General features: G+C 37.8%; 1 pseudogene; it reads left to right on the top strand.

The window, feature by feature from the left end:
- The first annotated feature begins 13,744 nt into the window (after positions 1–13,744).
- LOC133198151 (uncharacterized metal-dependent hydrolase HI_0454-like) lies at positions 13,745–14,986 on the top strand (annotated as a pseudogene).
- Positions 14,987–15,974: the final 988 nt, after the last annotated feature.

Below are 15,974 nucleotides of genomic sequence, written 5' to 3'. Positions count from 1 at the left end.
TACTTCAACTATTGCGCCAGAAATCTAAATACTTAATAGAACAATAAAAAGAAATTTCACAGAGAATAGATTAATAATATCTTGAAATATGGAAAATAAATGAATAAAATTTTGGATACCGCATGTTTGTTTTTCAACATTTTTGCCGTGCTCCGTATATCACCATCAGCAGCATCAAAACGGCAATAATTTTATGAGATGTTAAATAAAATCAAAAAATTTTACCAAGAATTTATTGGAATTTTTATGAAATTATGTTCCTGTAGGAATTTCAATTCTATATGACGTCTGCAAGAGTAAATAATAGCAGAGTCCGCGTAATTTTTGAACAGCCCTCGTATATATGTTTGTTCTTACTGCTAGGGAAGCAGGTCTTTTTAAAGGGATATTGCCCTGATCTTACGATCGATCCACTTATCGCGATGTTCCTGAGATTTATGTAGCCCGATGTTCCAGGGACAATGAATTGGAGCCAGTTCCAGGATAGGTCGTTCGCGACGGAGTCGCGGACGTGATATCACGCTAGATATCATGTCTGTTCTGGGCTCGGATGTCCGGATCCGGAAGTGCCGACCGAGGATGTCACCGGAGGACCACCTGATGAGGAAGACAACGATGGGCCCGGAGATGGACCCGAGCGGACTCGGAAGAGGGATGCCCAGGACAAGACTGACGTGATGTATCCTGTGAACTGTGATATTATTAACTGTTAATTTTTATTAATTTTACATTTTTATTATGGACATTATTGTGTAATTGATTATGTACAATTGTTTTTAATGTGTTAGGCTAGGATTTAATTGTTATATTTTATGTACATTATAGTTTGTCCCATTGTAACGGGCTGGGACGCCCTTTTTCAAAATGGGGAGGAATGTAGTGGTCTGGAGGTGCTGGGCACGGATTGCCCTGCTACCTCAGATCACGTGGTACACGGCGCGCACCTGTTGTGACATATACTTATCCTCGCTCTCTTTTTCTGTTATCTGCTGCAGAGTACAGACGTGTCTCTGTCAGCTCCGTCATTATTGTAGTTGTACATTTATAAAGTATATAGCGGGCACTAATAAATCTCGGATTAATTTTATCATAGTGTTATCTCTATTCCGCCATCACTGTTCTTAGGTTATAAGTAGTATAAAGTAGAGAAACGCTATAACACCTTGTGAAAATCACTAAATCTAGAAATTTTCTTTGAAACACATGCATATGGTCCACGTATTGCAGTCCTTTTTTAAAGGACAGCAACTTGTATTTAATATAAAAGGGGATCATTATACAATATCATATAAAATCACTGGGGATTTGTAGATATTTTGAAATTGATTTGCTATTAGCTAAGGGACCTGTATAAACGATAAGAAGTCGACCCCCCCCCCTTCCAGTCAACCCCTCCGTTCCAGTCAACCCACATTTCGTTAGTTCTTGATCATACACAAATCCATTGATAAAAAAGTTCAATAAAAATTTATTTCGTGGGCGGGATATCTCAAAAAAACCGGATTATCTACAGTATATTTACATGTACATCAAGTACTACGCAGTACAGTTAAGGTGCCAAATGGAAATATCGGCGATTTTTTTTTAGATAGAAAATACATTGTTTACAAGGATGGGCGTTTCTTTTTAGGACTTTACTATTATCGGACAAATTGAAATTAGATGAAAACTACATGTTGAGGACAATTAGATTTCTTATTTAGAAGTGTCACGTGATGTGGCAGTCACGTGATTCTAGCAAATATACCTGAAGTATTGAGGTCATCTATAAATTCTAATATTGCAAGGGCGTAACCAAGTTAAAAATCTAAGTTTAACATATGATTATTTTCAACACTCTTCGTAGTTTGTGAAAAGTGCTGCGAACCTATATAGATTCTGCTATTTGATTGCTAAAATTACATTTGTTAGACAGTATGTTGAATATTTTGCTGGTCAAGTACATTAAATATAGATATAATTAACTCATTTGCAAGATTTCAACAGGTTCGCAGCACTTTTCAAATATCTTCATACTTCTTGAGTTTATGTGTAAAAGCTTGTCGTAATTCATTGAGGGTATGCCCTTGCAATATATCGATTTATTACGACCCTTCTATTACCCTTCAATGAATATGCATACAAATATACAACAGTATCGCTTGCCTAGGGAATGGACGGGAAGTATATGAAAAAAAATCATAAAATAGACATCGCATCCAAGTTAATTGCCTCTTATATATCTACAATTTATATTTCATTTAATTACAAAATATTTTTCATTGAATAAATATAACTTGATCCGCCTCTCACTGCATGCAAACTTTACAATATGACGTCACATTGACAAGTGCATTGCGATCAGTGAATTGTTTATATATTGCTGTGTGGGATTTAACCAACGACAATAATGCATGCACTAGTTAGTATTGATGTAGTTTAAAGCTATTCAACAGTTTTAAATAGCAGATCATTTCATTTTGTGGTAATTTGAAGAACTTATATTTTTGTGTGATGTCATAGTAAGCATTTCCCGTATAAATTAGGCCCCGCCTCCTTACTGCAGCCTTAACTGTGCTGCGTAACTATCATATTGTATTACATGTACAACTACTATATTAATGCTGCCTTGTGGAGAATTGTTGTGCCTTACACCTGATTAATCAGTAAAAATTTGTTTATAGTACACAAGACTTCAAACTAATGTTTTCCACAGTTTCACTCTTTATTATAATTTTTTTTTTATTGATTCATTTGTAAGATTTTTCTGATCTTTACAAATTATTGAGGGTGACGTCATAGTGGCTTGAAAACTCTCGATTTGCACACTAAATATGGGGTGTTGCTTAAACGCGGAACGGAACGGAAAATATGATGTGTCGTTTTTCACTTAGCTGCAATAATGTAGCCCTCTCCGATTTTTTTTAATCTGATATTTTTAGGAGAGAGCTACAATTCCACTGCATCTCCGTAATGGTGCAAATATATTTTTAGATACGGGCGACTGCAGGCAAAATAAGTTGTTTTTGCATTCAACTTACTTCCAATAAGACGGAATTTTTATTCACTATCAATATCATAGTATACGCGAAAACCAAGTAAAATAAATCTGCGTGTTTTCCAGTCTTTCTCCTCAGAAGCCATGACAGTTCTCGCGTGATGTACAGAGACTTGCGCTTGAAATTTAGAATCACTTGATAAAGTAAATGTCGGTGTTGATAAATGATTGTGTTGTAATGGTATCACTTAACATCGATAAATAAAAGCATTCCATGTGAATTTTTTTCATAAACAGTGATATTTATGCTTAAAATAAGGGAAATCCCAAACGATCCGCTCCCCTAGATCCCGAATTCTCATTGGTTGTCCCAAAATAAAATCGATCAAGGTCAGTTAACATGGCGGATAAATTCAAGTTGTGATGTTGACATACACGAAAAATAACCGATATACGGATTGTTCTGTATATTTTTGGATCAATTTATGTCTTGCAGAGCTACATTTCATGAATTCAGGTAAGATATGTTAATAAAATACCCACTTACTGATAATAAGGGTAGTGAATCACTCCCGCACTTGAACCATTACGGAGATCCTAAGGAGTTGTAGCCCTCCCCCCCCCCCCCCAAAAAAAAAGAAAATCGGAGAGGGCTACATTATTGCAGCTATTTTTCACTATGCACAGGTATAATTTAGACATAGGAAGCAATAGTCTTCAGCTAATACATGTAGTTCATATCTAATTAAAAGTTATTGTAACAATGTGATTTATTCAGATTTTCCCCTCAAAACATGTGGTATATACATGCAATGGTCAATAAAATGCACAATAATTAGACTCACATCCAAATTACGTATCAGAATGTCTCATTTATCACTCATTCAAATCTGAATTTAAAAAAATGACTTATTCGTCAAAGACAGAATCATCATTATTGATTATGAAAGGGAAAATGTTGTTTCGAAACAGGCGGAGTGAAAGAGAAACACAGAGTATATTATATTAATTTGTGTTAGAGACAACGATCACTGGCATAATAGAAATAGTGGAGATAACGAACAGTATTCGAGCTCAAAAGTCCATTAAACATTACGAAATAAGAGCAGAGCAAACACGGACCTCTAAGACATCAGAGGTGGGATCAGGTGCCATGGAGGAGTGAGCATCCCCTGTCGTGTGCTCCTTGTCATTATCGGGAAATAACGGAAAAATCCGTCGACAATTCAGTGTGTAAATAATGGCCTAACAAATAGTATGAAAAAAGTCAGTCAGCATTTGACTTAATGATAGATTGTATTTGCTGACAAGGTCATTGTATCAACCATAGAACTTACGATTGATTGATTGATTGTTATTGTTTAACGCCGAGTCGGCAATATTTCAGCCATATTTCGGCGATTAAGTTTATGTTCCGGGTTGAAAGTTTTTTGGGTTTCCCTGGCGGCCCCCAATGAGCCTACACTTTTTCGAAAACCAGAGAAACGATCTTTTTCGTGCCAAGGGGGTTGTAATCCTTGCCACGGGGCACCATTTAACGTCCCATCCGACGGACATTATTTTTAAAAACATGAAAACAGTTAAACTTGTAATATAAAACAAATTGTTAATTAAAATATGTAAATCTAAATCTTACTGTAAAAATCAGTTTCCTTCAAGTATTGTAAAATTGTATAAGTATTAATATCTGTAAAAAGATCATGCATCGTTTGCACATTATTAAATAGTCTGCTTCTAACAGGCAAAACATCAATACATTCTAAAAGTATGTGATGTATAGTCATTGCACAGTCGCAAGATATACATTCAGGTTGGTGTTCCCTGTTTAGTAAATGTGAGTGAGTAAACCTTGAATGTCCAATTCTTACTCTTGATATAATGACTTCATCCTGACGTTTCAGGCCAAACGACTGGTTAGAACTTACGAAATGATGACTTTAAACGAGACTACTGATATTCTTGTTTTATCAACTTGTTTGTCAATAACTTACCTCGTTTTAGAAATTGTTCATAAGTAGAGCATGCTCTGGCGTATCGAATCAACTGAGAGATATAAACCCCGTATGCAGATGATAAGGATATATTGCTGCATAAGTAAGGGAAGTTGACGATTGAAAAGTTAAAGTCATCACGTTTATCATAAAGCTTTGTTGTTAGATTATCATTAACGTCTTTTTCTAATAAAATATCCAAATATGAAACAAATGTGTCAGACTGTGGTATCTTTTATCTCAAGCTCAGCGGGATATATATAGTGTCGACATAAGAATGGAAATAACCATTGTTAATTGACAATACGTCGTCGATATATCTAAATGCCGAGTTGAAGGCCACAGCAAGTGTTTTCTACTTTTCACGTAAAAGATTTTGAATAAATTCTGCTTCATACGAATTCAAAAATAGATCTGCCAATAACGGGGCGCGATTGGTACCCCTGGCAATTCCAATAGATTGTTGGAAGAATAAAGGATACAATTTTTAAAAAAAATTACACTACAGGGTGTTGATGGAATCCATAGGGATCTGGAACGGGGATTTAAGAAAGATAGCATACATGCATATGGTCAAACTGTGCAAAAAAGCACAAAGTGATTGCACAGAATAACGTAAAGATGGATGGGGAAATTACATATTTTCGAAAAAAAATGTGAGTTTGAATTCCGAGTTGTTATATTTCAGTATGTGGGTGGGAGGTGCAGAGATGTACGTTATCTACGCTGAAAGTGCACGAGTACATATGCATTGAAAATTATGGGATTTTTCGCTCATACGGCTCATAAGGATATCGAATACCTGTCGTCATATTGATCAGAGTGATCTTCAATGAAGTTTTCCCACTCATCCATATTTTAGCGCAACATGTTTCATGTATATGTGCACGGCATTAGATATTTTTTGTTACGTTTTTTTTTTTTTTTTTTTTTTTTTTTTTTTTTTTTTTGTACCCTGTGCTTTGTCTATGTTCAGAGATCTTCATGAGTAAGAGAATGGACATGACTAAATCAACTCGTATTTAATAATTAAGGATTAAATATGAAAAAAAAAATATATGTTGAATACTGTTTCTGGTATAATGGTTTTTATATATAAAGTGTTTTAACTTCGAATAATATTTTCCATTCCGCCTTCCGGCCCGTTTTCTGTTCCGCGTTTTAGCAACACCCCAAAATATGCACCTCTTAGCAGATAAAACAAGTGAGCAGATCATAAATCTTCAAATCCAAAGATCGATTTCTGTACTATAGACATTCCATTTTCATTTCCTCTTGTGATATTCAATTACCCTGTTTAGGGAGAACTTTTTACAAACAACTGAAAGTACGTGTGCTGAACAACAAAGACAGTATACCTTATATAACGCACAATGCTTAATCGCCATTTTGCTTTAGAAAAGTTCGGGAAAACAGTGTACCTGTGACGTCGTATTATTCGACTGTGACGCCGAAGAGTGGTTGTCTGCATTAGGAAGCTGCTGCAATTTGGTAGTGTTTACATCGTTGCGTTTTTCTGGCCATTTCGTTGGATTTGAAGTTGTTACGGTTGTGAAAACATTTGTAGGTGTTAGCAGTTGTCGTGCTGAATACTGTAGTGAAATTGCCTTATTTACATATTTCACTTTCTCCCTACTGTCTTGACCTCTGACCCTGGTCTATCCATATACTGGGTATGTCATGTGATGCCTAGTATTATCGCCACTGAAGCTTCAGTCCCCTTCTAGAAGTCTTACCTACCTGTTGTGTTATTGATTGCCTGTTTGTTTTTTACCTGGACTCATGTTTGACTGTCGCCTTCGACATTGAAGGTAAGGCGCCAGTTATTTACTATATATGTAATATATCGGTTACACGACAATTGGCGTCGCCGGTAAATTTATTATTTTTGCTATATTAGCAAATTTTTGTCACTCGTTAACGAAAGACGAGGTGACAAGCTAAATATCGTGCATTTGGTCATTTAGGAATTTATAGGATAATTGTTGTTACGGGCGTTTATTAACGTTAGTAACAAAGCCTACAACTAGACCATTTTGACATTTTTCACTTGTGTTTAACAGAAGCACATGGTGAAGTTTTCATATTTTCTATTCTTCAATTGAGTAGATTTTTTCGTACAGTCGTTATATTATAGCGTTGTTAAGAAAATTCTGCATTGTCCAGTGAATTGAATATTTGCCGAATTTAAGCATTGAAATTTAATTATTGTGTAAATAAATAAATTGTTTTTTTTTTACTACAGTACTCACGTACACGTGCGTTTAAATATACGCTGTTTGCGATATTTTGTCGTAGTCATAACATTTTTATATTTTTGCTATTAAAATTGCAGATTTTTCTGTCACTCGTGTTTCAGTAAACACGTGGGTGATTGCATCTGCACAAGATTTTTCATAGATTTAGGAATTGTTTCATAGTTTGTTTTTTTTTCAATATATTATCGTATTCGGGCGTTTCAATTAACGTTGAGGCGATAATATTAGTATTTTGTACATTATTTGCATTTATTGAAAATTTTGTCATCTTGTTTATTCATTTCTCTTGTCAGTCGCCATTTTTTCTCGCTTTGGCGCCAAACTGACCGTGACGTTTTGCGCAGTTATCCCTGTCACAATGTGACTTCCTGTTTGATAAAGTAAACATCCGGTTATTGTTATCAAAGTTTACTTTAGAGTTAAGATAGAAGAAAAATTAAAAGCTTACATTTAATAAACATTAAATTTTTGAAAAATTTATTTCATTATTTACTAGTCTCAGTATTTTATACTGTCAATATTTGAATCTAGAAAATGTTTCGCCCTAAACTTTTAGGAACAAATACATAAAATTGAACTTTGTTTTTATTTTGAGAAATTAAGTGCTTACAAATAAATACCAAATTTGAGTATTAATTCAACTATTTATTATTAATATTATAACAACTTTTCAAAGTATCCAATCATTTATTAGCATTTTATTTATTTAGGGAATTAATTAACTTGAAGTTAGAACAACATAAATTTGAATTCATTCCATCATCTTGCTAGCGGTCACAATGATTAGAATAAATTTTGCCACAAAAAAGAACTACAAGCAATCAAGGGTATTAGACAAGCAGTTTCTTTATGAAACAGCTATAGGTCAAAGCACACTGAGTCAAGGTGGTGGAGATATATTAAACACTCAAGCCCCTTCGGGAAATCAACAGGTGCCTTTTCAGCAAGACGTGGCCTATCCACCCATGTCAACAAACCAAGCAGGGCAATATCCAATGTTGGGTGGCATGCCTACTTGTCAATCAAGCGGTTCATTACCGTTAGGTGAACAGGGCATGGGTTCACTGAAAACGGACATAGATTCAATTATGAAGAAAATGGAAGCCCTCGCGAAGGTAAGGTCATCGAGCCGCAGTCCATCAAGGTATCAGAAGACAGCATCTCGGTCTACCTCAAGATCTCCATCCTCATTGCGGAGGTGTTACAGCTGTGGCAGTACCAACCATTTTAAAACCGAATGTCCAAGCCTCAACAGCTTGAATAGGCCATCAAAGACTGTCACCTTCGCTAGTCCCCAGAAGGAGAGAAACGAGAAGGGATCAGGACAGTAGGCCAATCCTTGATCCCTGATGAAGGCCTGACTACCGACAATTCCGATCCGCCCGACGAGATTTATATACGAAAAATGAGGTCATCCTCTAATATTAAAGTCCAATTAGATATAAATGGTGTACCTGTTGCGGCGGTTATTGATACCGCGGCTCAGGTAACTATAGTATCTGATAAACTGTATAATTCCATTAGATCAAAACCACCCATTCTGAAAAAGGTAATATTACATACAGCAGGACGAGATTTGAGGATGACAGGATACAGAGTTGGGCCGGTAAGTATTGTCATAGGGTCTCAGGCTTTCATTGACAATGAAGTATTTGTGGCGCCAGTGGATGATGACATGCTCTTAGGACTTCAACAGTACCAGGCCATAATCAGCATGAGTGAAGGTAATCTTGAAATTGGCCATGAGCCTATAGCAATGAATTCTTGTTCTGATGGTGATCTTAGTACAGCAAGAGTGGCTAAAGTCACAATGTTTAAGAATATTAATGTTCCAGCTTATGCTGTACTTAGAGTGCCATGCAGTTTAAGTATGTCATTGGATGATTACGTTATTGAGCCAATTAAGTCAGATATTCTTTGGTCTCCCAGAATATAACAGTCCAAGGGATGTATGCCCTTAATTTGCTTTGTAAATCTCTCTAATAAAAATATCAAGTTGAAACGGGGAGAAGAAGTTGGAACCGCTCATGAGATTATAGATGTAATATCTGAAGTAGAGCCTGGGGAAATCAAATTATAGAAGGTGTCCTCTAAAGATCTAAAGATACATCTGAAAATGAGGTACCTGAACACCTGAGAGATCTACTGATTAAGTCTGGAGAGCATTTGTCATCTGAAGAAAATTCACTCCTCAGAGATGTCCTATGCAGATGTTTTTGTCAAGAACGATTTTGACTTGGGCTACTTCACAGCCATTGAACATGGAATTTACACTGGAGATGCTAGGCCAGTTAAACAATACTTGCGCAGAACACCTGCATGCTATGTGGACGAGGAGGAAAAACATCTCAATAAGTTGCTTTATGCTGGAGTCATTGAACCCTCATCATCAGAATGGGCATCAGCACCTGTTTTAGTAAGGAAAAAAGATGGCAGTCTCCGTTGGTGTGTCGACTACAGGGCATTAAACTCGGTGACCAACAAAGCTGTCTTTCCTTTACCATTGATAGATGAATGTCTAGACACAATAACCGGAAATATTTGGTTTTCAAAATTGGATGGCAACTGAGCTTACTTGCAGGAAAAAGTTAAAGATTCAGACAAAGAGAAGACCGCCTTTATTACCAAATATGGGTCCTTTCAATTTAATAGGATGGGGTTTGGACTCTGTAATGCACCCAGTACTTATTCGCAAATGATGAATCATGTACTACGTGGCCTACATTGGAAAACTGTCCTGGCGTTTCTTGACGACATACTGGTCTTGGGAAAAAACTTCAAGGTACATTTGCAAACATTACTGATCTTATGGTCTGAAACTTAAACCCAAGAAGTGTGTGCTGTATAGAAGAGAAGTGGAATTCCTTGGCCGTACCGTCAACAAAAATGGATTAGGAATTGGACCAAGCTACATAGAACAAGTACGCAAGTGGCCAGTACCTACCTGTACCAAGGATGTTGAACGATTTTGTGGCTTCGCGAATTACCACAGAAATTTCATTAAAGACTTCGCCAGGATGACTGTTCATTTGTATGCTAAAACAGGTGAGAATAGGTTTTACTGGGGTGAGGAGCAACAGTCGGCTTATGAAAAAGTAAAACACTGGCCCTCACAAGTGCTCCTGTTACCAACTAAAGATGATTATTTCATACTGGATACAGATGCTTCCGAATTTGTCATAGGAGCAGAACTAAGTCAAATACAAAATGGCAAAGAGAGGACTATTTCCTATGCTAGTCTGACTTTATTGCCTGAACGACTTTGCTGTACTACTCGCAAGGAGCTTCTAGCAGTAGTGATTTTTACAAGGTTCTACCGCTATTATGTGCTAGGAAGACCATTCACATTACGCACAGACCATAGCAGCCTTTAGTGGTTATTAAACTTCCGTTATCCTGAAGGCCAGTTAGCTTGTTGGATGTAGGAATTAAGTCAGTATAATATGACCATTCAGCATAGAGAAGTTAAGAAGCATGTCAATGCCGACTCATTGTCCAGAATAAGTGCAGAAAATCCATGTCCATGTCCTTTCTACAGGGGAGATTTAAATAGAAGATTTTCCCGGTAGAGGGTGTCATTACTACCATCGAACCCATAAGAACTGGGGTGAGTTTCTGGATGAGGTTGATAATGTAGTTCCTCTCACGGAAGCTCAACAGATATTTGAGGACAAAACTACTCAGTGTGATGAGGATTACCAAGTAAGACTTATTACCCAGTCCTTCTGACTGCCTGATCATTCCTGGGATGACATTAAAAATGCTCAATTAGATGATTCTGATTTAAAAGTACTTCATCATTGGCTTGCGACCAAAGTCACAATGGTAATGAGCTTTTCCTTTTGTCAAGAGCAGCCAAGTTTTACTGGATTTATAAGGAGTTATTCACACTGGATGAAAAACAGATACTATGGAAGGTTGTGGAAAATAACAGAGTCCGGGTGCTTCCTAAAACCATGGGAGTGGAAGTCTTGACCTTGTGCCATGATATTCCTGCTGCAGGTCATCAAGGAATAGTGAGGACTCTGGGGCGAGTGAAGGAGCGGTTTTACTGGTGTTCCATGACAGTGGACATTCAGAATTATGTTGCATCCTGTGCTGTCTGTAATAGAAACAAAAAACAAAAAAAAAAAAAAAAAAAAAAAAAACAGACATGCAAGATGTACTCTAACCCAATACCACGCAGGAGTGCCAATGAAGAGAGTTCATATGGATTTTCTAGGACCCTTGCCAGTTACTCAAAATAATAACTCATATATTCTGATGATGTTTGATCAATATACAAAGTGGGTTGAGTGTATTCCCTTACCATCTCGGACTGCCATGGTAACTGCAAAAGCCTCCATTAATGTATTCTTTACTAGATTTGGGTACCCCTTTCAAATATTTACAGATCGAGGGACTAATTTCACAAGTCAGCTCTTTACAGATATTTGTGAAGTACTTCAAATTTATAAAACGCAAACCACTCCTTTCCGTGCCTCAGCCAGTAGTCGAAAGGTTTAACAGGACTGTAATGCATGTTGTCATATGTTTCGTTTCCAAAACACCTGGTGAGTGGGGTGAGTGAATTCCACAAATAGCTTAGGTCTTGTATCAACCGTCGCATCGGCTTCACCCCAAATATGCTGATGTTAGGCCGAGAAGTAACTCAACCTGTAGACTTAATATTCCTGGTCCACAAAAAATGGACATTTCCAAGATGCGGATCAGTACCTGGCCGAGCTAATGGACAATATTAGCACAGCTCAGGAAGTAGCCAGAAATACTCTACAAACAACACAGGGTATCATGGAACGTGATTATGATCTCAGGGCTTTAGTACAGTGTTACAAAGTAGAAGATATTGTATACGTTCTTGATACTGCAACAGTTAAGGGTAAGTGCCGCAAACTAAGTCCATCATGGAAAGGACCGGGAGTCATAACGGAAAAACTGTCCACGTATATTTACAAGGTTAAACAACGTGGGAAAATCATTTGCATGAATCATGACCGAATTAAATTGTGCAAAGATCGGGAAATTCTGCAGTGGATCCTTAAACACTCGAGCACAATTCTATCAGATACTAGGGCAGATAATCAGTTTTGTATCTGTCATGGTCCGGATACGGGTTCCTTTATGATTCAGTGCGATGAATACCGAAATTGGTTTCATGGTTCCTGCGTTAACATAGATAAAAATTACGCAGAAAAGTTATCCTTTTATTTATGCCCGGAATGTGACTGCTAGTGAGACATTGCTAATCTATAAAATAACATATGGTTCTGACCTATACAGTAAAATGTTATATGCTTGTCATTTGCAGTGCTGATAGAACAGTGTACTTATGTTATTAATTTTATTACAGTTGATGAAGAAATGGACTATCTTATAAGACCAGGGTCATGTCACTTTAATTAATGTATATATAAAAATTCTTCTGGATCACACTGTCTGTCTGTCTTTTTGCATATCATACCCCCATATTTATGTATCTATATTATTGAGTATAATCTTTGTATTAAATTCATATCATCAAGTCATCTTACAAGAGGTCTTGGAAATCGGAAAAGCCCACACTTCGCCAGGACAGAGGAGAGCATTATGGCGACTTTGTGAGAAGTAAAACCACCAACAGAAGTCTGGTTGATCCGAAGAGGTTAGTTTATGACTTAGCCCTTCTGAATGATGGAATTTCTCGTACCATTTGCGACGTAATTATCCAACAATACCGGTTGGCGAGGGATGTGGGAGACAATAGATGGATTGAGGCGACACGACATGAAGCTGCCACAATACTTTGCCCAGAGAGGTGGGTTGACGAGAACCTTCCATCACTGTCACGTAGATCCAGACCACTGAGGAAAAGGAGTCCTCCATCAACAACTGTTTCATCAGCCACTTCATCATCTATGTGTGTGGATATAAGATTGCTGTCCAATCCAGATCTTGAAGTGGTACGTGAGAATGCTATGGAACCTTCTACTTTGGAGAAGCCAATGGCGAAAGGAGAGGAGTGTGAGGAAAATGTTTCCGATGTGCATGAAGCGGTGGAACTATACGTAGCACATGACACAGCGAATCAGGAGTGTTCTGAAATGCATGAAGCGGCGGAGTTATCCGTAGCACATAGCACAGCCGGTCAGGATCGTCATAAGATTACCACCGTATCCAAGCCAGTCAGGTCTTCATTACGTTCAAAGACTGTACCTGTTAAACCGTCTTGAAACTATTCTACACGCAGAGTCCAGCAAACAGATATCAGGGAAACAGAACAGTCGCCAAACGACCAAGACTTGACCCAGATCTTCGAGTGACGGTGGATCTACATAACGTCAACCACCTTTTTTTCAAGAAATGTCCATTTCCAGGCAGGAAGGGGAGGAAGATTTAGCGTCATGTTCAGCGTAGTCATCTTCCTAAGATTTTCAATGACATAAGACCGTTGCGCTACTTAGACGAGTCTACTTTGTCACAGTTGCAGGTTTCAGCATTGAAGTCTTTAGTAAGAAGCGTTCTAGGACATGGTGCCGACTTATTCTCTGCAATGGATTATGTAAATCGCTCAGGAATGCTTACCTCGGACACCACTCTTCATCCTGATACAGTTGTGTATATGCGAAGATTGTGTGTGCACCAAAGATGGTTGGAGCCACCTGAGGGTTTTACATTGTCACCACTTAAATGTAGTAGTACTTAGTGGATACCCACTTGGTAGTACTGTAGTCACCTTTGCAGCCCATGCAGCGCGAAGAATTTCGTACACATGGACGTGTTACAGGGGACGTTATTAGTACTCCAGATACAAGTTCCGGTTGTTGACTCGTCGACGGAAGATGAACTTACAGTTAATGATGTCAGTTACGGGTCTGATGTGGACGTCCCTAGGGAACCACTACTAGTATCTCCGAGTAACACTGTTGTTCATGAGATTTGCAGTTCTCAGACATCTATCATGTTTCACGCTTTCGACAGTCATTTCCATCTTGACCAGACTTGTTCCCGCATATGGAAATGTTCTTCAGGAAGATCTTTGGAGCATTTGCTGTCTTACTACCATTCCAGTGATTTACGTCCTAACCTTGACGTTACAATTTCAGGAGGAGTAATTGTCTATAGTGAACCATCAACACACCCAGAACTTGTAGATATGTGTGGTCCTTGGAGGATGGCTATAGGAGTTCATCCCAAGCATGTTGAGTTGACACCTGATAGATTCCTTCATATGAAGAACTTGTTGGGCAGTCCATATGTTGTGGCATTAGGTGAGATCGGGCTTGACAGAACTGCCCCTGTGAAGCTGTGGAGACATCAAGACGAAGTTTTCCGCCAAGTGCTTAAGGTGACTCGTAAGGATAAAGTTCTTGTTCTTCACTTGCGTGGAATTGCCGCTGACAGTATTGGGATGGATGTACACGCACCCTGTATTCAGTTACTGAGGAAATTGTGTGATCCAGACCAACCTATACATCTTCTTTGCTTCATGGGCGATCCAGACTTAATCAAGGAATGGTTGGATAGCTGTTCAAACGTTTACTTCGGATTCACGGGTGCTGTGGCGAACTTTAGTGTTGGTCAAGTTGCCGGTCTACAATCCGTTCCAATGAATCGCTTGCTTCTGGAAACAGACTCCCCATATGAAACCAGGAGGAGGAACTGTAAGCATACCAGCGTTCATTTGTGAGGCTGCTACCGAAGTTGCATCAAAACTACAAGTTAATGTGCAGTACCTTCTGAAGGAGACAGTCAAGAATAGTCGTCGCCTCTATAACTTTTAGATGATATGTATAGAAGACAATTCCCGCAGAATTACAGGTCTGGATTATCTTCCGACTAAGTTCATGTGGAATGTCTCATATTGATTACTCGCTTTCTGCAAAATTATAGGTCAGGATTCTTTTCCGACCAAATTATTACAGAGTATTGTATTTATTGTATTACCTACAAATATGTTTAAAGTATCATTAATGTATTCTATGTATAAGTATATATAATTTAAACCTGTTAAATAAAACGGGGAGGAATGTAGTGAAATTACCTTATTTACATATTTCACTTTCTCCCTACTGTCTTGACCTCTGACCCTGGTCTATCCATATACTGGGTATGTCACGTGATGCCTAGTATTATCGCCACTGAAGCTTCAGTCCTAGTCTATAAGTCTTACCTACGTGTTGTGTTATTGCTTGCCTGTTTGTTTTTTACCTGGACACATGTTTGACTGTCGCCTTCGACATTGAAGGTAAGACGCCAGTTATTTACTGTATATGTAATATATCGGTTACACGACAAAACGCATCGGTATGTATTTTCCTGTGCTGCGAGTCATTTCTTCAGCTGGTCTACATTCATGGGAACTATGAAGCCGTGTTGTTGGTAATGTTTAACGGATATTTACAACTCGGAAGGACTATGAAGCCGTGTATTGTTGGTAATGTTGAACGGATATTTACAACTCGGAAGAAACAGTTTGCGATCAGTGAAGTCGTAACATAATTTAATGACGGACATTCGAGGGATTATTTTAATATTGCCGTTTGATTGCAGAAAACTGCAGAATTTAGCAAGAAAATAATGACGCATGCGCAGATGGGGGTTAGTCGATGCCTGGCATCAAAAATCGACTAACCCCCTCAGATACAGCGATACACTGCATAAAAGCCATTTACCTTAGAAATAATAATTATGACTGAAAAAAAAACCCCATAAAAATATATAAAATTGAAACAAAACAAAAACATGAATGAATAAAAATAAACACAAATT

Source organism: Saccostrea echinata, unplaced genomic scaffold (assembly GCF_033153115.1).
Source record: "Saccostrea echinata isolate AGI-Se365-2 ecotype Australia unplaced genomic scaffold, CSIRO_AGI_Sech_v1 ptg000033l, whole genome shotgun sequence".
NCBI lineage: Eukaryota > Metazoa > Mollusca > Bivalvia > Ostreida > Ostreidae > Saccostrea > Saccostrea echinata.
This window is presented reverse-complemented; position numbering and strand designations above follow the sequence as displayed.